This window comes from Brachyistius frenatus, unplaced genomic scaffold (assembly GCF_029030835.1).
Source record: "Brachyistius frenatus isolate BFR_SWC_R1_liver_20210118 unplaced genomic scaffold, ASM2903083v1 Contig_8, whole genome shotgun sequence".
NCBI classification, from domain to species: Eukaryota; Metazoa; Chordata; class Actinopteri; family Embiotocidae; genus Brachyistius; species Brachyistius frenatus.
Genome location: NW_027210607.1, coordinates 874,659 through 900,777, shown reverse-complemented (window position 1 = coordinate 900,777; position 26,119 = coordinate 874,659).

The window sequence follows — 26,119 nt, the reverse complement described above, 5'->3', positions numbered from 1 at the left end:
CCGCAGCGCCCGGAGAGAACCCACCCGGAGAGAACCCACGCAGGCACAGGGAGAACATACCAACTCCACACAGAAAGGCCCGGGCCCAGATTCAAACCAGGAACCTTTTTGCTGTGAGTCAACAATGCTAACCACTGCACCACTGTGCCGCCTTCACTATAAGTTCAAAGACATCATTTCAAAAGAGGAACCGTTTCTTTCAAAATGTATATAGTATCACTGCAACATATTTTTCTTGGTTTTCATTAACTTCTTTTTGACAATGTCACAGCAATCAACTTAAGAATTGTAGCGAATTGCTGTCTTTTTAATAATCTGTCTGGCAACGTCAGAAATGTACGTCATTCTCTTTTTACCTCTGTATTTGGTCTTCACCAACCAACTGTTAAATGTTCCTCTCTTAACAAGCTAGTTGCTAACTCTTTGCTGCTGAGGAGTTAGCACGTAAGTGGTTTATCAGTGCTTTTTAACTCAAAACAGAAAAACTCAAAACTGAAGCTTTGAACCATAAAACCAAAACAAAGAGCTAAATAGGGCAAAGAGGCTACAAAGGGCTCTGGTGAACTGGTGGTGGTAATTTATGTGGGCTCATCAAACAACAAATATTGATTGTGCAACTTAAATGAACGTATGTTTTAATTGTTAATACCTGTTTTTCATGACTAAAACTTCTCCACCAAACTACTGTATACATATTTAAACATTATTTAACACTTCCGGTAGAAGCATCCACTTTTACCATCATTGTTTGAAGTTTCTGTCAAACATTATTGTTCCGTCTCTTCAGCCAGAGATCAAAAAGAATCACAAACAACTTTTTGATATATTTGGAGATATTCTTGCTAATGATCCATTACAGAATATCTGAGGGGATGTCTGTACAGAGGAAACATGATGGAGGCTGCGCCAAAAGCCTCTTTGTTGTACTTATGTAATTGTCATGTTCATAGGGAATTTTTATTGAAACAATAACAAAGCACATGTCCACAAATTAGCTTCACTTTCTCCCTTTCAACTTCTCATTGTCTGCAATGCCTGTGAGGGCTTAGAATAATGGATGATTGGAGTGGAAAAAGGAAAAGCAATGTGCTGTGTGTGCGCGCGCTTGTGTGTGTGTGTGTGTGTGTGTGTGTGTGTGTGTGTGTGTGTGTGTGTGTGTGTGTGTGTGTGTGTGTGTGTGTGTGTGTGTGTGTGTGTGTGTGTGTGTGTGTGTGTGTGTGTGAAGGGGAAAGCATGTTGGCAGTGTGGTAAAGAAAAGCCTGCTGGATTGTTGGAGCACAGTGGAAGGATGCCTGCCAGTTTCTACGCCACCGGGACTCTGACCTGCGCTTGTGTGTGTGTGTGTGTGTGTGTGTGTGTGTGTGTGTGTGTGTGTGTGTGTGTGTGTGTGTGTGTGTGTGTGTGTGTGTGTGTGTGTGTGTGTGTGTGTGTGTGTGTGTGTGTGTGTGCGCGTGGTGCATGCGTGTGTGTGTTTGATTGCATGTGTGCAACTGAACTCAACGAAAGAAAACCTCGCCTGCTCCTGCATACGTTCATATTGTGTATGTTTGCTCCTCTGCTGTGTGTTAAACTATGTGTGTTTCAGCCAACTCTTCCACCTGCATATTGTGTATGTGTGTGGGAGGCAAGCGGATGAAGACGATGCTTGCCTCATATTCAATGTGATCTGCAGCATCGCCTCTGTCATTATATTTAGCATACGATCCAGCTCCACGTTTCATTATGCATTCCCATCTACTGCTCTGTGGTGTGAATCTTACATCTCAATTAGCCTCTGTGTTCTGGACATAAAATGCATCATCTGTGGCAAGCAATAGAAGTACAAAGGAACTCAAACTTGCTGCTAAAGTGCACATGAATGGCATATTTTGATGTACACACAACAATACAGAGGCGTACAGGTCATTTTATGTGAGGATTGTGCCTCTCTGTCACTGAGATACACATAGTTTATGTGTAGATGATGAATTGTAAGTGTATATATTTCAATTAACGATACTTGTTAAATGCACTCCCAGAAAAAATATAAACAAAAGCTGAACTTTGTATATCTGAGTCTAGTACAGAAGTTTGTCTGTACATAGTATATTTGTAATTTCGGTTCATCGGATACACTGAGATTCATAAAAGGTGCCACTAAAGTCACTCTGACTTGGATAAGAGTTAAGGTTGATGGCAAGAGATCTGCAATCTTAAAAAACATTTATACAGCTATTCATGTAAAGTCTATATACTTTGCATCTCTTCTGCAACAAGTTCACTGAGACAGTACAATCCATGGATCTCGCACAGCAGATTTTCCAAAATTCAAATCACAACTTTGTTTTTAAAAAATAGACAAATAAAAACACATTAAATGTCAGTATTTCAAATTGTAACTTTTTCTTTCACTGATTTTTACAGTTTGAGTTGAGTCATCTGTTGCGCTCATCTATACCAATAAGTTGACTGAAATTGCATTGAGTTGTATTTATTGCTGATTTGCCATTGTTAACTTTATCCTGAATCATATTTTTGTACCCAGTGCGACATAGGCACAGCGCAAACACAGGCACAGTGGTATTTTGGTGCAGCACAAGGGGATTTTTCCACGCATTGATTTTGCAATATTTTGTCGCTGAGGATGTGCTGCAGTGCGACAGAGTTGCACCTGTGTTTGTGTCCACCAACATGCTAAACAAGATGGCCCCACCTACCTGAGTCTGCGCTGCACCCAGGTGGGCGCAAATTGGGCCCTTAGTGTTCTTTGATTTTTGCACCACATTTTATTGTGTTATGGGGCAAAGGAGAGTAAACTGCTAACATTTTACCCCACTGTATAAATTAAGGTTGATTGAATGATTGGAAATATCATTGGAACCTTTGACTGATTTGGTCTGTCATCGCTTTATAAAGTTAAAGTTGGTCAGTAAACAAGTTAAATTCAAAAACAAGGAGGGAAAGCTGCAACAACATTTGTAGTATAAAGAAGAACTAAGGTATTTTGACCCATTTGAACACTTTTCTCTGAACCTTGACAGTAGTTCAAAGTGGGAATTTATCTTAAAATGTTATCTGTTAGCTTGGAAAATTAGTTGAGTTCTGGGCCGATACACACCTGTCAGTAAAATTTGCAAAAACCTTTGAGAATTTTCTGAGCAAGAGAGTTTTGAGGGTCAGTTTCACAGAACACACTGACAGCAGTCTTCGTAGTGACTTCTTCGTTAGGATTGAAGTTCCAAAGGACACAACCGAGGAAAACTTGACACAAATTAAATTCCATTCAACTCCATTGTATTGTCTGGAGACAGAAATCTCGGATATCTCAAAACCTTGACAAACCAAAACGTTTTCCATGGCCATTAGAGGTAAACAATAAAATATGTTTCATGTATTTTATTTAAACTGAACATTTAAACAGGCCTTTTCTCTGTAGTTCTAGTTTGCAGCTCCACAGAAACAGCAGGAGATTGACATCTTGCTCAAGGGCACCTTGGCAGTAGTTGTTCAAGGAGGAAGCAGCTTTACTTAGTGACACTCCCAACTTAAAATGCTGTCCACATCATGTCAGCATAATCTTGGATCCTGGCCCAGAGAGTTTTCCTTAATCTCACATTACCATATCTGCTATACGGGGCCATATGAACATCTGAAATGGAAGTAGAAACCTAGATATACATGCACACAAGTGTATATACAGTACATACACCTATAGACTGCTTCGTGTCTCTTGAAGCTGTGAGTGCCTGGACAGGATAGGAAGGGTTGAGTTTGGCTCATCTAGTGTTAAAGTATCAGTGATCTGACAACCAGCATTTTCTCTCTTTGGATGACAGATGACAAATGACTTCTTTACCTTTAACCAAAATAACTTGTCATCCAGAACAAGGACAATGAGGGTCATTTGTTTAAAGACTTTAAATGACCAAGTGTAAAAAATAAATAAATGGAATGGCTACAAAATAATCATAGATCCAGGTATACTTATTAGCATTTTACAGAGCTTGCAGCCATCCTCATGGTTTTTGTCCAGCTGCTGGAGTTTACTCTATTGTCATAGAGATAGCTCAGCTATCACCAGAAAACCTAAGTATGAAGCTTTGGTCATGTTGTGTTTTTGATAGTGCCACAAGAATAGAGTATTTGACTTTGTGTTTTGTCAATGTGTGTCAATGGTTTTCTCTGTTATAGAACAAGTTGTAAGTAAAAATCCATGAAGATAGTATCTCCATATGAAGCTCGTTTAGTGAATGGTTTATGTACACATCGAGCAATCCGAGGAATCACGATAATTCATTTTGAGTTGTGTTTTGGCCTCGTGATGATTGCAAGTTCAATAAAAGCTCCACTTTTTGCTCTGTTTTTGGTTTCCAACAACTTCTGAAGAGTTTCTATTTTGTCTCCTAAAGTTAGAATTGTGTTCTGAAACACGTATTCACTCTGTCTGTCTGTCAGTCGTTGGTGGCGTGCAGGTAGTGTGCATTTGGTTTATCCGAGCTTTTGACATTTAGCTAAAAACAGTGGCTTGTTACGGTTAGAACCGAAGATCATTAGACTGAACTAAAACTAAAGAAACATTTTGTAAAATGGAAAAAGTTAGAAGAATCATTTGTACATCTCTGTAGAGCTGAGCAGACCTGCAGAATTGGGTTTTAATACTGTTGGGTCTGATTTCTATGAGGAACACTTTTCAAAAACTCCTTAAGCCCTCAGCTATTTTTCCACCAAAATAAACATCCCTAAATTCAGTCAGTAACTGAAATGACCAACCTTGGGTTCTATGGATAAGAGATACTTGGATAATTTTTAAATGCATCTCCTTGCCCCATCACAAGGCCAGAGTGGGAAGGGTCTAACACAGTCATCTGATCTATTGTTAATACCAAACCACTAATATTACAGCTTTAAGAGGAATATTGTTGGTCTACTTGACACCAGAAATCAGTGCTTGCTATACCTTTCAGCAGTCTAGGCTTGTTTCATATGAGTGTGAATTACATCGTTCTTAACCTGCCAAAATTCTAGTTCATGAGAAATTAACAAAAAGTTGTGAGAATGCAAACATCAATCCAGAAAACTAAATATGAATCACTTTAATGTAAAGGTCCAAAGGCATAGAACTATTAATGGAGTCTATTTAGGTCCAATATCAGGTCCTCTATGTCCAGGTGACAGGGCACAACCCAGATTGCTCCATGCACATTCAACACAAGACCCAACAACCCCAAACCTGCTACCTCATTATAATTCCAACCATTGTGCTCCAGTTAATTAGCTTCATTTGGTATTGACAAAGAGGGAGCTTCAGATTGCCTAGTTTCCCGAAAGAACTGCAGTAATCCTGAAGCAAATTTGAGAAGGAAAATCATACTTGAATTCTAATTAATGACTTTTTCTGGGTGGTATTATATTAACACTCCTATAAGAATATTAAGTAATACTGTCGTGAGATTAAAAAAAGATTAGACAAAAAACAGACTGAATGCTATACAAATATAAATATATAGTGAAACAATAGCAGAATAAATTGTATAATATTTATACCTTATAATTAAGCTATCACACAGTACAATCACTTATTACTTACAATATATTATAGTGATTCTGTTTCATGGGTTAAACTTTAGACTGTGCGAGGAACTGGCTGTCTGAGGAGGATGGGAGATCAGATTATGATTTGCATTGCCTGCATGTCTGTCCAACCAAAATCTACCAAAAGCAGATGTGAGGATACAAAAAAGAGAGAAATCCTTTATAAAGTTTACACTGGGCCAGTGGGCACACACATACAACACAGCACAGTGGAAACATTGGTTTTCTGTCACTAAAGCCCTGGTTGGTAACCTCTCACCTTTGTGTGAACAAACATCTTTCAGGTTGGTACATCCAGTTCTATGAAAAATGTCAGAAATATGAGCCGAGAGCATTATTAATGGCACAACAGTGGGGGTAGGAAAGTGAAAATCTTCAGTGTAACACTCATTATGCTGTTTTTACTTCTCAAACCATCCTGCACATCAATAATAAGTCAGTGGTGATGAGACAACAACTGCAAATGTGATTTGTTGATTATGAAAAGTGAAATGAAATGCTTGCAAGATCTGTGATGTGCTATGTTAGTTCATTTGAAGGTGTGCAAGAAAATCTATGACTGAATCTTGGATTGGATGCTTCCAACCACATGCTGACCATATTGTTTCATGTTTCAACCACATCATAACCTAACTAGCCCAATTAGCACAATATCATCATAAATAAAGTTTTATTTTTCCTTTTTTTTTTCTATTTTTGCCTTTGCGCCTGAAACATAAATCCCTTCTCAATTTTAGAAATCCCAGAAGCTCATTCAGCACAACATATTACTCTGTATATGATGTAAAAATGTTTGGCCTGTTGGTCATTTTGTAATTTCACCACTTTGATCCAGAATGAAATATATCAACAACTATGATTAGTTTTTGTACAGGCATTAATATATGCAGATAATGATCAATGACCTGTCTGTGGACGCCCCCTCTCATTGACTCCTCTACACGTATCCTACAAAATATGGGACAAAATGTGGTACATACACTCAGTTGACAAATCATTTTGTTAACCAAACTACAACTTTTGCCCTTTAATACAACAGTCCTGCTATAATTTCCACCATGAAGGTTATAATGTTTAAATATTTGCTGAAACCGTTTGAAAAAAGTGTTCATTCAAATGTGATGTCCTTTTAAAGATGTAGGAAACTGGGTATACTCACAATTTAGGACACTTTTTTTTGATGTGGTTACCCAATTAGTTGGTGAAGCTGCAAGTATTGTAAAATGATTTTATCAAATGTTGAAATTATGTTTCAAAATAAAGTTGCAAAGAGCAGATATAATGATAATACATCAGAGGCACAAACTGTGGTAAAAATGCTGCTTTTGGCGAGCACTGACACTGGCAAAGAAATATAGGACACGACTGTATCCTGCTGATTTTCATGGTCTTACACAGAAGAAAAAACAAATTGTGGGTATTTCACTGTCATTCACTGCCTATGTGTGTTCCCCAACAAAGTAGGCTTGATCAGCTCTCCGATGCAATATTCTATGTTGCAGGATCCACTTTGATATTCTTTGCAAAAAGAAACCTTTAAATCAGATGACAAGACATGCTTTGTCAAGTCAAGTAAATTTTATTTACATACTGTACTGTAGCCCAAAATCACAACGCCTCAAGGGACGTTACAATCTCTACAGCATGCAACACCCTCCATCCTCTCAATTCAGATCAGGAAAACCTCCAACAAAAGATGTCTTTAATGGAAAATATCATAAATGTATTAGTTGGAGACTGTAAGGAGCAAATGAAGGCAGCTTATGTCTCCATTCGCCCTCCCAAGCCTTTGGCTAGTGTTGTTCACTGACCTGTCACAGTCAGCCTGGCTTGCCTTCTCCAACAGGGCCGGACAGCTGACACTAGTGCTCCCCTCCCCTGCTCTTCCTAATGTGTTGTGATAAGGAGCTTATGTGAGCTTTCCCCTGCAAAATTACCCCCTCAAGCTATTCTAACAGTCTGTCTTATGTGGGGGCACATTTCACGATCACTTCCATACAAAGGTGATGCTGGAAAGCAGAGACATTGACCAGGAGAGGGGAGGGATGTTTACATGTTAACCTGGGCTGAAAGACAGAGCTGGGAGAGGCCAAAGCCTGAGGACCTGACAGCAGTCATCTCTATTATTTGTTTTCCTGACATGCAGGGACATGTAGTAGCCTGTGGCCACAGCAGAGATCAGTTGTCCACATGCTTTTTGATTGCATGAGTTTTCCAGTATATAATATTGAATAAACTTTGATGAATTGAAAGCAGTTATTGATTTGGAATTGGGTGCATGCCTTTCATGGCGAAACAAACAAACAAACAAAAATACCAGAAGCAGATGTGTGGATACAAAGAACTTTTCTTGTGATCCCGTGTCCATCAGACACAGTGGGAAGATCCTCCAGCATCCTAATCTCTGACAACATTTCGGGAGAAATCAGTTCCACATGCGAGCCGTGGCACTAATTCAGTGTTTACATCAACAGATCCCGATGACTTTCTTCTTTGTCTATAGGCTTTGAGCAACTGGCTTCACATTGTGTAAATGTGTGTGTATGTGTGTGTGTGTGTGTGTGTGTGTGTGTGTGTGTGTGTGTGTGTGTGTGTGTGTGTGTGTGTGTGTGTGTGTGTGTGTGTGTGTGTGTGTGTGTGTGTGTGTGTGTGTGTGTGTGTGTGTGTGTGTGTGTGTGTGTGTGTGTCTTTAAGCAGACCTCACATGTGAGCGATGCTGGCATGTGTGCCTTCATCCCTCGAGCTCAAACTGTAGGATGTCGATAGCAAACCTGTAAATGACAGGCACAGAGGGAGTGTGTTTAGCAGTTTGGCTGGATCTTAAAAAGGTCACACACACACACACACACACACACACACACACACACACACACACACACACACACACACACACACACACACACACACACACACAGACACACTGACACACGTAAAAAAGAAAAGGACATTCAAAGATGACCTCTTTTGTCACCTCCACGGGAGCTAAAATTGGGTATCCTGGTGTTTTTTTCAGCTTTGCGAGGGTTTCTCAAACTTCTAAGATAATTGTCCTGATATCCACTTACAAAGACAAACAAACTCTTACAAAGTACTTTGCTGCTGCAACTATCAAAATTGCTGATGACATGGGATTTTTTTTATTTTTTTTATATTTGACTACAATTGGAGGATTAGATGACGGGTCCATTGGCAGAGAAAAATCTGCAATCCCTGGGGCCTATGAAAGCCTGTCAGGACCCACTGGATCAACTCTATGATGAATTGTTGCACAAGCAAAAATTAGAAACATAAAACCTGTTCATTCTATTTTCTTTCCATCAGCGTTCTACACTTTTTTCAAAATGTTAACAGCTACAAATTGATTGGGTTTGCATGACAGATATCCTGACAGAAGCCCGGCTTTGCTCCTCTGAGTCAGTATCTCCAGACCTATTTTCACATATATTCAGATATAATGTACTGTAGATTAATTTGGAAAAGCATTGTCGTGTATGTTAGCAATGACATCCATGAGGATCAAGGCAAGGCAAAGTCAGTCAGTCAGTTGTTTAGTTGATGGGATCATCTATTAGATGGATTGCCATGAAATTTTAGATAGATACTGTATTTAAGCTTCTCAAAGGACTTTTCCTCTAGCGCCATCTACAAGTTGTCATGTTTTGCTTGAAAGTGAAATGTCTCAACAACAATTGGTTGTCTTTCTCAAGATAAGGTCTAATAGCTTTGGTGACCCCTTTGATTTTTCATTTAATGCAATCATCGCCCAAAGTTGCCAATTCATCAATGAGACATCATAGTGACTGCATGTTTCAGCTCATTGCTGCAGAATAATTTTGGGACCAAAGTGATAAAATAAACTATCTTTAGCCACAATAACAAGGATGGTTTGGCCCCCACAGAGCCCCGATCTCAACTTCATGGAGTCAGTCTGGGATTACATACAGAGACAGAAGACACTAAATTTAAACCACAGCCCTGCTTGAAGCTTAGAACCACCTACCTGACAAATACATTAAAAAAAAACTTTAAAAAAAAACTGAGCGCAATATTTCTAAGGAGAGCTGGTGCTGTTTTAAAGACAAACTGTGCTCGCATCGAATATTGATTTGAGTTTTATTATCTTTTCCGACTTTTGTAGTGAATTACTTCAGAAATACAAAACAAAAATCCATGGCATTACTTTTGACAACATCCCCACTGTCAACTGTGAAAGTCAAAAGCTTTGTTGATCCAACCACCAACCCCAACCTTCTTTATGAAAGGTTACTACTATTGTGTTGTTCCTGACCGTCACTGTTTACATGGCCTAAAATATCATGGTCAGAGGAAACAAAACAGTTTGTTTTAAATGTTTCAACAAATGACCAGTGCTGAACAAAGTAAAAATACACACCTATCTAAGTTTCTCCTCTTTGAGTCTGCCAAAATAGATTTGTATCCATATTTGGTGTGTATATTACACTCTGGTAAAGCACCTCATAATCACTTACAATTAACAAAAAGCAGCTTGCATCTACACCATTCAAAAAACATCACAGAAAGGTTTCAGCGCTGGTGACAAGCTCTACTTTTGGTATAAAAAAATGTAACGTCTGAAACTTCATCTGCAATTCTAATGTGTGTTCAAATACCTTTTGCAGTGTTGCAGCATACTTCTCCTGCCCCAATATTCTCACACTCAGCAGTGGAAAGAGTAAAAGCTGAAAACCACAGATGGAGCCAACACAGACAAGTAAGTGAGAACATTTCATAAAAATCAATATAAACCAATGTCAAATTATTACGTGTTACAGTGGAGTAGTACAGTAGCCCTTTATACACTTGCACTTGTGTCGTCACCCGTGCAGATAACCTAATAAACGTCACCGGTGCCACATCTTTCTCCTGTTTATCTTTCTTTTAATCTCCCTTCACCATCCTCCCTCCATCTCTGCGCTGCCAGGCCTGAGCGTGGTAGAAGAAAACAGAAAAAAGAAAGAGTGAGAAAAAAAAGAGAGAGAGAGGGAGGGAGATCAGATTTCCATTCCACATTGGATCACTCTAGTGGAGTCTAAAACCACAAAGTGCGCTGGCACTGGACAAAAAGGCTGGATTCAATAAATATGTGGACTAAGCTCTCCTATTCAACCCCACAGTATTGAATTCCTTATTTAGGTCATTTAGACTGGGCAAAATTGATACAGTATGCAGCTCAAATCTATAGCTCCATTTTTTCCCTTCTCCTTCTCACTCTGTCTTTGCCTTTCTAAATAAAAAATAAAAAAAAGAGATGAGAGTGAAGCCAGTGTGTGTGGGAGTGCAAGAACGGCAGCAGGCGAAGGACTAGCAAAAAAAAACTAAAACAAAAAAAACAAAAAAGGGAGAGGGGGGGCATTTTCGTGTGTTTGTGTGCAAGACTGTGAATGTTTGTGTATTTTGTCGAGAATGACAAAGACAAAAGAGAGACAAGAAATTAGTCCGGGGGCATGAAAAACAAAAACAAATTGAATGAAAGAGATTGAGAAAGTGATCCAGAGACAAAGTGTGTGTGTGTGTGTGTGTGTGTGTGTGTGTGTGTGTGTGTGTGTGTGTGTGTGTGTGTGTGTGTGTGTGTGTGTGTGTGTGTGTGTGTGTGTGTGTGTGTGTGTGTGAGGGTGTCAGAAGGAGAGAGGTGGTATTTTGACATTTTATTCGAGTCTCAATGAGGTCTGCACAAGACAATGCTCTCCTGCCTCCTCGTTTAGCCTGATCTTAATTGGCCATTAGATTGAAAAATAGCCTATACCTCCTCTCTGCTCCTCTTCTTCTCTCCTTTTCAGCTTCAGAGCTGATTAGACCTTTGATTTACTAATAAACACAAAGAAACAGATTAGCTGCAGAGATGAGGCGGTATCTGAAATGCTTAACTGGGTCTGGAATTGGAAAATACCAGCCGAGGCCTCAGCAGACACTGAAACCTATCTGATTTCAGTTGAACGTATTCTAATTTAAAAATAACACTGACACAAGGCAGGCTTTTGTGTGTCTTGAATAGAAGAAACTGGGCTTCACAGCCAATGGAAACTCACGTGAATTTGTATTTGTTCTACTTTTTTAAGGTTTCTTGAGATTGCAAATTATCAACGTGACAAAATCAAAGTATTTTTTGGAACTTACCAAACAGTTGTCGTGTTGACCTACTGGTTTTGTTTTGTTTGTTTTGTAGCCCTTATCTTCCATAGCTGCAGATGACTACGCCTCATGCCTGCTCTATCTTTTTTTTTATTTTATTTTTCTGCAAAACTCACACTGCGCTCTTATGATAAATAAGACATTACCCACAATGAGAGGAACTCAATCAGTGCTTGTGTTGGCTGAGAGTGAGAAAGACAGGGATAATTACTCACTAAATAGGCAATCACCGAGGTGGCGCCCACACAATCAAGCCTGCATGAGTATTTTGGGGAGCTTCCATAGAATTGCCGGCCAAAAGCCTTGGAAAATGAAAAACCGCGTAATAAAGGAGAAGAGCGGCAGTCCCGCGGGGCTAATACTGTAACCCCAGGTCACAGGTAGGGTTCGGAAGTGGTCATTAAAGGCCTGTATTTCAAACTGAAATCACATGTCTGATGGAAGGTGAAAGGAAACAGTCCTGTGTCATGAGAAATGGAAGAATGGCGAGCGCTCTCACCATTTATTTCAAGCAGAAATATGGTTTAGGTTGTATCTTTTCCCTGTTGGTTTTTATGGTAATTTTCTTCTCCAATGGCTACTGTAAATTTGTTTCCTTTTGTGGTTGTGAAGGATGTCTTTGAATCATAAACTTGACTCATGACCGGCTTAGGTACTAAACTAAAGAAATAAGAAGATAACAATAGGTGGAGAGACATGCAGCTGTGGTAGAAGAACAATGAAATGTTAAATATTATTGATATTTTAATGTAATATCATGGAAATGTTGCAGAGTTTTCACATATCACCCCAGAATAACAGGCTGCAAACAATATATCAATATACCTTAAAAAAAAAAAAAAAAACAGTGTGTTAGGGGTAATACTAAATATATTTCAAGATAGGATTCATGTTGTAACTTGCAATGCAATAATTAGAACAAAGCAAAATGCGTCGAGCTGCACAACTCAAGTTTTGTATTACCTGTGGGTCAAATAGCCATAGTTAATGTGATGAGGGTCAGTAGTAGTTATAGACCCATTGGAAATAGTTATTGGGTTCCCCACAGCTATTTCGACCATTTTAGCATCGTGCAGCTCATTGTTTTGGTTTTGTTGCTCATTATTTCCTGTTTTCGTGCAACCATTTTTCTTTTTTTTTCCAATTCACAGTTGTTATTCTCAATGAAATCAGCAAAATCTCTGTCAAATTCAGTTCACTGCATGCCAAGCATTCCTGCAAACATATTTCACATTTAGGTAATAGATATTTTGGAGCATTGAGCAGTTACAGACTGGCACATTTTTCTTAAGAGTTGGGAAACAAAGTCATAGAAATCATGTTGTTTTTTTGCTTCATGTGTAGTAATGCGATGCACTGTATAGTATAAAAAAAATATATAGATATTTACATTATTATTAATGTTGACCAGTTGCCAATTATGGCTAAAACTGTGATTGTAATATATACAAAATATACTGTACAATTAAACCTTCTTGAATATTTCAAAAGGTCACATATTCTGTATATTTAGATTTCCATTTCTTTTTCCATTATAAACCAGGTCTGGGCGCTGTGTATAAATACTGTGAAAGTGTCAAAACGCTCAGTCCATAGGGAAATGCACACAGTCCATATTTAGCAACTGTGCCATTTGAAATTCACACTTCTGTCATATATCGTCACTCAGCACGGCCCACTGTCCAACCTGTTATGCCGAAGAAAACACAGAGCAGTCATTCCATTTCAGACTGAAGAAAACCTGTAGTTGGCCTGGTCACTCAGAAAAGAATCAGACAATCAGAAGAGAGGGTACTCCATGTCAGTGCACCTTAAAGACAGACACGAAACAGCCGGTTGTTGATTGAGGTTAAGAGAAAAGGTGAAGAGATGATATATAAACCCACAATGAGATGTTATGATGGGACTTCAAACCAGAACAATATCTTGGACATTAATAAAGCAAATAAAATGACAGCAAAGTGTTAAATATGGCATGTGTAATTGATGATTCATACGAAGACTCAATGAAGTTACTCAGTAATGTCAGCTGATTCTGTGGTTTTTCAGCACTTCCTGCTGCTTTTTAAGGATTAATATCTAATTAATAATAATAATGATTAATAAATGATTGACTTTTTAATTTTCTAAGAGAAGTTGAATGACAGCCAACCAAGCCAGCCCCTAGCGGCCCTTAGTGGTATTGCATTTTAAGGCACATACACAGTTTAGGATATTTCCACAATTCTGTAAAATACTTCAAATTAACTTTTGAATGAAGAATATTTGGCCTGTGGAAAAGTTGGAAAAAACGTAAAATGACTTGTACTTGTACTTGTACTTGTGCTAGTTGTTGTTTGGTAATGGTGGCTATGGCCTTTACGTACCTCTACTCCCTTTATTGCAACCGGCTAGTATGATACACTACTTTTCTTCCTAATAGTCATGGCCTCTAACTATATTTGATTTCATTTTAATAAGAAACATTCCTCTTTTCTGATCTACTCAGTTTTCAGTTTGCTGTTGACTGTTTGTCTTCAATGCAAAATCAAACTACGTTTCCATCTTTTCCTGCTGTTTTGATTTATTCTCAGTAAAAGGCTTGTGGTGAATCAAAAGATATAATCCATTCCTTTGGTCGGTTTTTAATGTAAACATTCTGCAAAACATCTGTTTCATTTACAGCAGCTTAACACTGAACCCAGTGGAAAGAATTAGGTGTTATTTCTCATCACAGAATGGTGAGCATGACATAACTGTTGTTCTAATATGGGATTTTTATGGAAATACACATAATAACAAATGTACATATTTTTTTTTATTGAACTTTTGTTTGAGAATTTATGGGTGCGAGGTAGGAGGCAGTATTGTTGGCATACAGATAACTGTGCCCAATTTTGTCATCACAAAAACATTTTCATTCAACAACCTTTAAAGAAACCAAAAGAAAAAAAATAAATCATGTATAAAGTGTAAATTATTTGTATTCAGTACAGGACGTCCATCCAATCAACTACAAATGCTGCTTAATTACATTGACTAAAATATGAATCTATCAAATACAGACTCAGTATCTGCCTTGAACAGATAGTTAAGTGCATACAATTTAATAACAGTATCTGAATAGAAAGCATATCTGCATACTGTAATATACATTATTACTAAGCAATTATTCATTGGCATCTCGCCAGAGAAGACAAGCTCCTCGGTGTGGGTGGTAGTAGATGTAGCTAATTTGAGTCTGTAAGAGACTCATCAAATTTGGCATGAACACATAATTCACTAAATGGTTATTGATTTCACTGAAGCTGTATCAGCAACAAAATAAATTTCAGTTAACAGTGACAACGCCAATAAACTTTTCATTTTGTCTTTGAACCTGCTGACACAGAGAAACCTCGATTCAAAGGTTTACATGCTCATCTGTATGTTGTGCAAAGCAGGATGGCAAAACTACACGGGTACCACTGATGAAATTACAGTATTTTCCATAGTTCCTATAAATCTTGCTTTGGAAAACACACTTCCAGCCGATAGAAAGCATTTACATACTGAGATAAAGTTTTCCATACAGCAAGAATGATATGCTATTCACGTATTTTCTATGCTTTTACCCCTGCTTTCCCTATTTATGTTTGCTATTATGAGACATGCTGTCAAATTTTCTGGAATGATTTGATATAGCCCTTGGCAAGTACATTTATGCTGCACCGCATACTGCATCTTTGTGTGTGTGTGTGTGTGTGTGTGTGTGTGTGTGTGTGTGTGTGTGTGTGTGTGTGTGTGTGTGTGTGTGTGTGTGTGTGTGCGCGTGCGCGCACTACAGGCTTCTATAAAGTAGCATCCGAGTTTAGCTTGTCTCAAAGGTTGTTAAACAGGCAATTAGTTTCACAAGGCAGCACCTTTTAAACTTTGATGACTGGGTTTCCTTGAGTTTATGCTGAGTACCGATGTAGCACATATAACTCTGCATGGGTGCAATTGTGTGTACGTGTAAGTGTGGTCATGCATACTGGTCTGTGTCCTTAAATCTACACATGAACATACAGCATACTGAAAAAAACAGCTTGCCTTTTAACTAGGGTTGCAAACTATAAGTCATTTTCAGAATCAAAAAAACGTTATTAATCGCTGCAGGGACTTTTTAAATTTAATTTAATTTGTTGAACAGTTGTTCAAAATTGTGGATGTTAAAAGATTACACAACTTCAGAAGAAAGAGGAGGAGTTGTGTAACTGGATGGTGACATGAAGGAAGGAAGGACCTCCTGTGATGTTCAGTGAAGCATTTAGTCATTCCTCGCCCCTGGCTGGATGTGCTCCTTTGGCTGATCGGAACATTGTGGAGGGTGGGAGATGTTGTCCATGACTGAGAGGAGTGTTGACAACATCTTCAACACAAAGTGCTTGTTTTCCATAAAAGCAGTGTTTTTGAATTGCTATATTACACGATTGTACAAAAAAAAAAAAAAAAAAAAAAAAGCAAGTATGTTAGTTATATGAACAAATAGCCACGTTAAGTAAAGCTAAATATAAACATTTCATTTAGATTAAATATGCTAGCGGGCAGATCTAGTGGACATTATATCAGTTATCAGTTTTACTGATGATAATAACTGATACCTAATTATGATTGGGATGAGTTGGGCAGTTTAATAACACCAAATTGAATTCCTTTCATTTCATCCATTTGGTTCTTGAACAGAAGTCATGAACTCTTTCTTTCTGTCAGTCTTTTTTAAAAAAAATTGTGTTTACCTTTTAAAAAAACTACAACTACAGCTTGCCATCATACATTGAAACCTTTATGATTTAATAAACCTATAAAAAATAACAACAAAATTAATACACGTAATATTTAATATAAATGTAATAAAATAAGCACATTAAAAAAACACAAAGCACAAGTCCTACCAAAGTCATCATAGTTTTTATTTTTTGTCCAAATCTATTAAACTCACCAACACTTCTCTGAAATGATTTTCTCAACATTGTATCTGTAATCTCTGCTGTCCACACACTATCATCAGACATGTGTGGACTAACCATGACCCCTCTAGTCATGCGTACACTCATCTGTTAATCCTTTGAGCTGTAACATTTAAGTCGTGATGGTTTAGGGTTTGTGGGGAAGGCTGTTTGTTAGAAGGGTCTACATATCAGACTTCTTCATGTGAGCATGTGGGGTGAAATATATGGCACACTGTTGAGTAGGGTTGTTTATCCAAGGATATATTTTCAGCAATTTTTACATACGGAACAAAAAAATAACGTAACGTAAATACGTAACAAAAAATAACGAAAAAAACACAAAGAGCAAGAAAAAAGGCAAACAAACAAACAAATGGAAAACAAATCCTTAAAAAAACAAAACAGGAAGAGGAGAAAAGTCTTATAAGAGAAATTTAAACTTAATTTAAAGTGAGTACTGGAACTGACAGAAAAATGAACGCAAAAGGTAAGGTACTACACATGGCGGCAACGGATGGTTGACAACAAAATAAAACAGGAAGTGACTGGAAAAACAACAAGAAACACAACAAGCAAGAGACTGAACCATGACAGCTTAGCAGTAAGCCTGGTCTTTCATTAAAGAGCTACAAACTTGCATACATGTATATTGTAAAACAAACAAACTTAATGCATTGCATACACAGGTGTGAGCAATGAATTAAGTGCAAGAGCTGAGTGTTTGTGTTGTTGTACGGTATAGTTATTATTGAGGAGATCCTTCCTGAGAAAGAAAGGCCAGACCTTGGAATGGTTTAATCAATACAGGAATGTTCTCTGTAATGAAGTGTGTCAGCTTCTTAACAGGACTAAAACCTTCATCAAGTCAATGAGGAGGGGAGAGTTAAACCTGAGGCCCATCTGAATAATCACGATGCCTTATTGACTGGCCACAAGACGAGGCGAATGCCAAACACAAGCATGGTCAATCACACACACATACACAGAGCCAGGCGAGGATTAGAGTCTATGTCTCAATAAACACACACACACACACACACACACACACACACACACACACACACACACACACACACACACACACACACACACACACACACACACATGAAGCCAAGTTTCACAACCAAATACTGTATGATACAACAACAACAAAAAAACTGCACTTGTTCCAGTGTGGCTGTATATACATTTAAGAACAGTGGAGATACATTTTGTATGGAGTATATCAGCAAAGTCACAGTAAAGTCTTGGTCGGACGTAGCATTCCCTGGTCCCCATACGTTTTCATTGGGACCTTTGATATGGCGAGTATGGCCCTTCTCCTCCACCTCTTACTTGGTTTAGTGGGCCGTGAGGCAATAGTAGTCATAGTAAGAATAATAAACTTGTGGTTAACGTTGTGACATGATGGCAGTTTGGTTAGCTTTAGGTGCTAAAACTAAGCTTTGGGTGGACTTTAGTACTTTGCTTGCCTACATTACATCACGTCCGTCATGAAAGTTAAATTCATCACATGAGGTTAAGTTATGTTCGTAACGCCAAATAAGTTTGGAGGGGCATGAACAGCCTTCTGCTGGGTGAAAGTCAGCACAATGCAATGGTGGTTATTATATCCAACCACCACCATCTCCCTACCTACGTAGACTTTCTTGCTCTTGATACTACATAATCAGACTTTTCTCCCATCATAATTACTTTGGCCACCAGAGGTTGAATGGTAGTCAAAGCATACTTATAGGATTGATGACAATGGATAGGAGCCATTTAATGAGCTGATAACAGCAGAATCGGCCCTGTGATGGACTGGCGATCTGCCCTGGGTGTACCCTGCCTTCACCCTAAGTGAGCTGGGATAGGCTCCAGCCCCCCTGTGACCCTGTTCAGGATAACAGCAGAATCAGGTGCCTCACCCAACAACATAGACACGACCAGATGTTATGGTCCAGACATATCGGATCTACAGTGAGTCTTTGGATACACACATAATACTAATATTAATACTCATTGTTATTTTTATCCTCGTCTATAGCCTTACTGTCCAGTCAACTTGCTTACTGCACACCTTATTCTGATTTTAACATTTTACTGCTGATATGTGAGGTAGTGAACAGATGATAATCATTTGGAAACAAACGCAACAAGATAATAAGGAAACATGTTTACGAAGCCATTAACATTACAAAAGCACAAACTTGAACTGTGTAACCGGCTCTCTGAAAACACTGTTCAAGAGTAAAGATCCAACATGGCTGCCAGAGAAGGTGTAATATGACATGCAAGCTTTAATCCTGTACTGTATATTCACATAAATAAACATACACGAAAGCTTGTGAACAGTGAATAATAACACCAACTGATCTGCATATGAAAACAGTGTGATACGTAAGCGCTCACATTCTCAGCATGCACACACACGCACGCACGCACGCACGCACGCACGCACACACACACACACACACACACACACACACACACACACACACACACACACACACACACACACACACACACACACACACACACACACACACACACACACACACACACACACACACACACTCACTCCCTCTTTCTTATCCACACATCCAGTAAGGCTGGTCATCACTCCCTCTGTCTTCACTCATCTTTCGCCACCCTCCCTCTCTCCTCTGTCTTTCATTGATCTCTCCCTCATTGGACTCATCACTCTACATTCTCTGCAGACAAAGAGCAACCACAGGATGACAATCACATTAGAGCACACAATCTATTTATGGCTTTGCCTCATATTTCAACTCTATTCTTTATCTCTCTCTCCCTCACACATACACAGGCACACATGCACACACACTCCTTTCCCCTCTCTCTTTTCTCTCGTACTCTGTGATAATATAAACGCAGGGTTTTTAGTGGTAATGAGTTTTTAATGAAAAATGAATTATTTACAGTGGCTGGAGGACAGAAGATAAAAACGAGAGAAGAGCAGGTGATATCAAAGTTGTGAAAATGATGCTTTAGTAAAGTTTATTAGAGTTTACTTTAGACATCCTGATGACTGCGTAGATTGGAAGTGGATTTCGCTGGGTATATTTGATAAAAACACACATTTTAATTGATTTGGTTGGCTCAGGTTCATCTAATCTTCAGTGAAGTAAACTGCTGAACAGGTTCACCAGTCACAAGGAGAAGATTGATTGCCTTTGACAGTTTCAGAAAGTAGTGTAGAGCCTTCGTCAGGAGACATCACAGGTGCCAGTGTGATATGAGGTGCCAGCCAGTTAAATGCTTGTCTTTCTGAAGTGGTGAAGACTGAAGGCCTTCATTTTACCTGGCAGCTTTTTTGGGCATTACACAAGTGCACCATAGACAAAATTGTTGAATGTAACAAAACTTGTCCTCTTTATATTTCAATTATGATAGCAAGTCCATCCAATAAATAAGACTTAAAACTGTTTTACGTTTGTCAAATTCTCTATTTTGAGTTAACTTGAGGAGGTAAAAGCATAATTTCATGTAGATTGAAAATAAAAATGTCAGTGCACGAGGAGAGAAAAACTCATAAAGAGAATAAATCTGAACTTTTTGGGTACATTTCTCAATTTGGGCTGGAACTACTCCGGATCCAGAATCTTATACTATGTGTCCTATTCATGAATAGAAATAACTTCATGACAAATTAGTATGAAAAAAAAGTTTTACAGCTAGAAAGAAATATCAGTCCAATAAAAACAAGGGCAGAATTTGTGCATCTTAAATTTGTCTTTTCTTGTCCGACGTTTTGCCCTTAGATCTAGATCACGCATAACTTTGCTTTTATTTTGATCGCAAAAAAAAACAAAATTGTTAGCAGTTTCTCTCTGTTTGGCCTTTGACTTTCAAGATTCAAACTTGTGCACTCACTGCTGCGTTGGCTCAGCTTTGCTATAACCAGCCTGTTCTCTGTCAGGATTCAACCTTCATCTCTATTCACAGGCCTTATTTCCTCAACCTTTGAGTTCAAACAGGAGAGCCATGAGGGGGGAGGAAGGATGGACGTGCAGAGGGGACTCGGTGTGTGCTTCAGAGGGATGAATGAGGAGGGGACGGATGAACTTTTGGAGATTTGCAAAGTTCAATAGCATGTCCATGCCAATCTACTTTAAACAGGAGATTGTCAATAGCTCAATTTAAGAAAGACCCCACACTGCAGGACAAAATCAGATTTGGTAACTTGAAAAAAAAAAGTTAAATCAAGGATTGAAGTAAAGTTATTATTGTTTAAAGAATGTAATTTGTTCCCGCAGACTTCATAACCCTTTTCTTATATGCAAATTTTGATGATTTAAATGTACATATTTGTCTTCTAGGATGCACACAAACAGGTTTGCGTCAGTTTACATGAACTGTTTCCAAGCACCAAAGTATGTATATAGAGCTTTATTTTTTTAAGATCAAGTACACAACACACGCTCTGCCGTTTTAGAATAATTTACACAGTTGTATAAGCAATGCGTATATGTATGTATGTATATGTTTATTATTGTTTTCTGAGGAATAATGTTCTACTTTTTCAAGTCTTATACAGGCTCATCGGATGTGCAGAGGAGCATTAAGATGGCAAGATTCTATATTTCTCTTACGATCAACAAATCCTGCGGAAAGACCAACTAAGTGATCCAACTATTTCCCAATGCAAAAGCCTTACAGATCTTATTCTCTATGCCACACAGCTCCACTGTTGTCCAAAAATATTAAAAACCCATCGGTGAGTCACTGTTGCACTATGTGAAGTAAATACAAACTTATTTTTGTGATGCTAAAAACTTTCCAGATCACCAAATGTCTATCAGTTGTCAGCTAAACATAATTCTGAATAAACTGCAACTGCATATTTGTGACCATGTAAAGATTCCCTTTTTAATATTTTCATATTAACAACAGGTCAATTAACCATGTGTGATACGAAAGTAGCTTTTTTGTTGTGATAAACCCACTGAGAATTATCACCTAATTCAGCACCTCCCCTCAGCTCCACGGAGATTATTTTAGTTTTGGTTTCATGGCCCAAATACTTGATTATGGTTTAGGCGCTAAACTGCCAGACATCTCTCTCAGGTCTTGGTTGAGAAGAATTTGAATCTAAAAATACAGTGAATATTGGACTGAGGATTCAGAAGGTGGGTAGAAAAATGAGTCCAAATGAATGTTGTGTTAATAGGCAACTGTCTGTTTGCTTTTTTTGATGCCTTCAAGTGAGCAAAAACTGCTTTAAATTTACACAAACTGGTTTTAGATGGACCAACATATTGTCGATTTGGTCTTCGCATTGGATTTGAAATTGATGATTATCCAACGTTGTAGGATTCTTAGTGTAGTCAAATAATATAAACTAAGTACAACTCATTTACATTAAGACTGAGGACACACTGACTGTGTGGTGTGTGTGTGTGTGTGTGTGTGTGTGTGTGTGTGTGTGTGTGTGTGTGTGTGTGTGTGTGTGTGTGTGTGTGTGTGTGTGTGTGTGTGTGTGTGTGTGTGTGTGTGTGTGTGTGTGTGTGTGTGTGTGTGTGTGTGTGTGTGTGTGTGTGTGTGTGTGTGTGTGTGTGTGTGTGTGTGTGTGTGTGTGTGTGTGTGTGTGTGTGTGTGTGTGTGGTGGGTGAGTGTGGTGGCCCCAGAATGTGTGAACATTTATTTCGGTGTCCATGTTAACAGGTTAGAGCAGCCTCACAATTGTGAGTCATGCTTTTCGTCTGTAGCTCGTCATCTTGCTATGACGTGTGCAGCTGCGGCTCCCATCAGAAATAAACGAGGAAAAGATCTGTGATCGCATGTGTACTCAATAATCACATAGCAAAAAAACCACTTCAGGCTCTAATTGTACTTTATAATATTTGTACAGGTGAAGGGCAGTGTTTTCCCGCCGTTCTCTCCCTCTCTCGGCCTCTCCTTTGTGTTGTTGTGTGTGTCCATGTGTCTCGCTCTAAACGAGGGTAAACAGTGAAGCAAGTACCCGCCCTTCGGTTACAACTCTTCACTTGTCGGACCTCAAACATTCTATTACTGAGGGCCATTATCCAAGGAAAACTCAATGATTAAATGATAGGACCATCAGTAGCAGCACCGCAGCAGACACGCTGACAGTGTGAACACATACAAGTGAGCAGCAGCAGTGCAGTGAGGTAGCGGTAACGCACACACCATGCAGGTGGTGTGTGCTGGGCCTTGGTGTACACATGACTGGATGATAAAACATGGGCACATACATGAGAAAGACCTCCCATGTGGTATTTTTGCATCTCGTAGTCTTTTCGTATCTCTGTCGTGATTTGATATTTTTTTTAATATTTGTATTATATATATTTATAATCAATTTGCCTCTGTTGTTGTTTTGCATGTGTTTTAGTCATTTTGCATCTCTGCGCAGTTGTATTGTATCTCTCTGAAGTCTTTCTGTTCTTCTTTTGGTCACTTTGTGTGTCTTTATGGTTGTTCTTTTCTTGATAGTGGTTTGTGTTTCTTTGTGGTCATTTAGCATATCTCTGTAGTTGTTGTCCTTCTTTTTGTTGTTGCTTTGTTTCTGTTCCATTCTACCTCTCTTAATGGTGTCTGTTCAGATTCTCCGTCATCCACGTCATCTCAGTGTTGTCTGAGATCGACCAGCAGCCTTTAGAAAAACACTTAGGTATCTCATCGTGGTCAATTTGTGTGTCTTTGTGGCTGTTTTATGGGCATTTTATTTGGCTGCGCTGTGTCTCTTTCTAGGATATTTCGCAGGTGATTCCCCCTGAGCATTTGGACACTTAGGTCTGTACCCAGTAGCACATTCAACTTAAAATGTTTTTTTTTTCTTATAATGAATTTCATATTGCATATTGTAGTTTGTTGTAATTGTATAGAGTTTAAAGTATTTTGTAAAGTCAGTGTGTGTATGAGTGTGTATGCATATGGATGTGTGTATATAATGGAGGGGACATCAATTCACTGCAGAAATGCCATGCGATGATGGTAATGGTAGGAGCAGAGAGTAATGAAGGAATTGATCTCCACTCGGCTTGACATTTCAACCAATGCCTTGAGCAGCTCACCCCCCCGTCACACCGCCTCCCCCTGCTTAAATACCTCCCTCCCCTCCTCTGCCTTTCTTCTTTTGACCTGTTCACACTTAAGTTCGCTCCACTTTTCCTTCGTACAGTCAACTCTTTCCACACTTTGGCTCATGTCATCTCGAACTTTAATCGCTGTCTCTCTCCGTCTGCCTTTATTGTGATAATTTCTTTCTCTCCTCTCAGCCTGTCACACTTTCAGCCGCACTCCCGTCTTTCTCTGTCTCTTCGTCTTTCTCTATTTTCTCATTCAGTCACACACACGAGGACAGACGCGCGCGCGCGCACACACACACACACACACACACACACACACACACACACACACACACACACACACACACACACACACACACACACACACACACACACACACACACACACACACACACACACACACACACCCCAAGCCACTGGTCCCATGGGTCAGCCTGTATTAGCTTACTTGTTAATACTTGGACGGCTTGGGATCAATACTTAATCAACAAGTAATGGGATTCCTCAGTCATCCCATATGATCTTCCAATAAAGACTTGAATCTGTCTCACCCAGACCTCCCCACCACACCTCCCCCTCTCTGCTGGGGCATCACCACAGACGAGGGAGAGTGAGAATGTGAGAATGTGAGAATGTGAGAGTAAGAGCTCTGTCTCGTTCTCACCAGGCAGGTGGAGACAGAGCTGGAGGCAAACTGCACAGCGCAGGTGTGTCTCAAATTTGACTTTTGTGTGTGTGGCTGTATGCTTGAGTGTTTACCTACACAGTAAATACCTTATACACAAAGAGTGACAAAGGTAATCCAACAGGTTTATTATATGTCAAATTTTGTGAGATGACCAAATACAATTTTTTTTTGCCACAAACTGTGTTACAATACATTATCAAGAAGATCACACTGAGGAAGACTGGGAGATGAGAGTTGAAAGTCCAGAAATGCTCCTAATGTAATTTTTTTATTATGTATTTATAGAAAAAAAAGTATTCATATATTTTTTGTCTTATTACTAATAATAAATGACAATTCTCCTGCCATTTCTTTCAAATAGATTGATGGCTAATTAAATGGCTCCTCACAATCACAAAAATCAATGCCCATGGCAAAGTGATGGAAATATGTATATGTACACAGAATTACAGAAATAAAAAGGATCTTGACTTTTTTTTTTTAATTAATCTTTTTTATGCACCATTATTTCCCTTCTTTTTGCTCCTTCTTCAACACAGTGTATTTCAGAAACTGAACTTCTAACACAGTGTATGACCTACTCTCCTACTCTTTTAATGGTACTAAAACACTACCATTTTAGAAGGGGACACTCATTTACTTCTCCCAGGATTTTTAGTTTTAATTTATTTAAAAAAATGCAGACAAATCAACCTGGTTTCATGTTTCAAGTTGACTTGGTGGTTTCCTCTCCAGTCACCAGATCTGAATCCTGTAAAACACCTTTGGGATGTGATAGATGCCAACATAGAGCAGAATCTCAATTCATGTTTCCAACACCTTGTGGAATCCATGACACCAAGAATTGAGGCCCTACCCACTATTCATATTGTATTCCTGTAAAGTGCTCATTGAGTGTTTGGAACATCATCTCTCAAGATGGCAGATGGTTTTAAAATATTTTCCAGAAAAAAAGACTGGGAATATTAAAACTGACTGCTAAACTTGTTTGGCACGTCACACATGATAGATTTTGTTCAAAGTGCTCATGAGAGACAATACAAATGTTCACTGCCACGATCAGTCATTCTCTTGAAATGACAGTCAAGTTAATTAAACTGTGTTTCCTTTCTGTGTGTGGATTATAGACAGCATGTGAGTCTGTTGTAGGGCTGCCTTTAAACAGGTTTTTGAAGACCAATACCTTGAACAACTGTGGCCTCAGGCTTTTTGAAAATGTACCATTTACTTGCAGAAAAGTACAAAAAAAACACCAAAAACACTTTTCTTGGCAGTGTTTGAACCACAATAGGACACTTAAACTCCCCACTGAAATCCAGACTAATGAAAAAGTAGATCACTAAGGACTTAATGAAAACCGACTCCCAGACAAATCTTGGACATGCTGGCCCTTCTTCAAACAATGAAAAGTCAAGTAAAGTTTCACTTTTTAGTGAAAGGGGCATTAAGAAAAAACAGAACAGTACAGCAGATCCAAGTAGAGATACTCATATTTGTATCGCCTAGCTTTGTTGGGACACCAATGTTAGCAAGTCATCAGCCCATCATTTTAGTCAGCTACATTCTTTGGAAAATGTGTCATCTTAGGAAAAACACAGATTTTTAAGATACTATTTCATCTGCAGTTAGAATTCCTGGTAAAATGTCACATGATCCAGTCAATGACAGATACTTTACTGTCTCCTCGTAACACCTTAAAAATG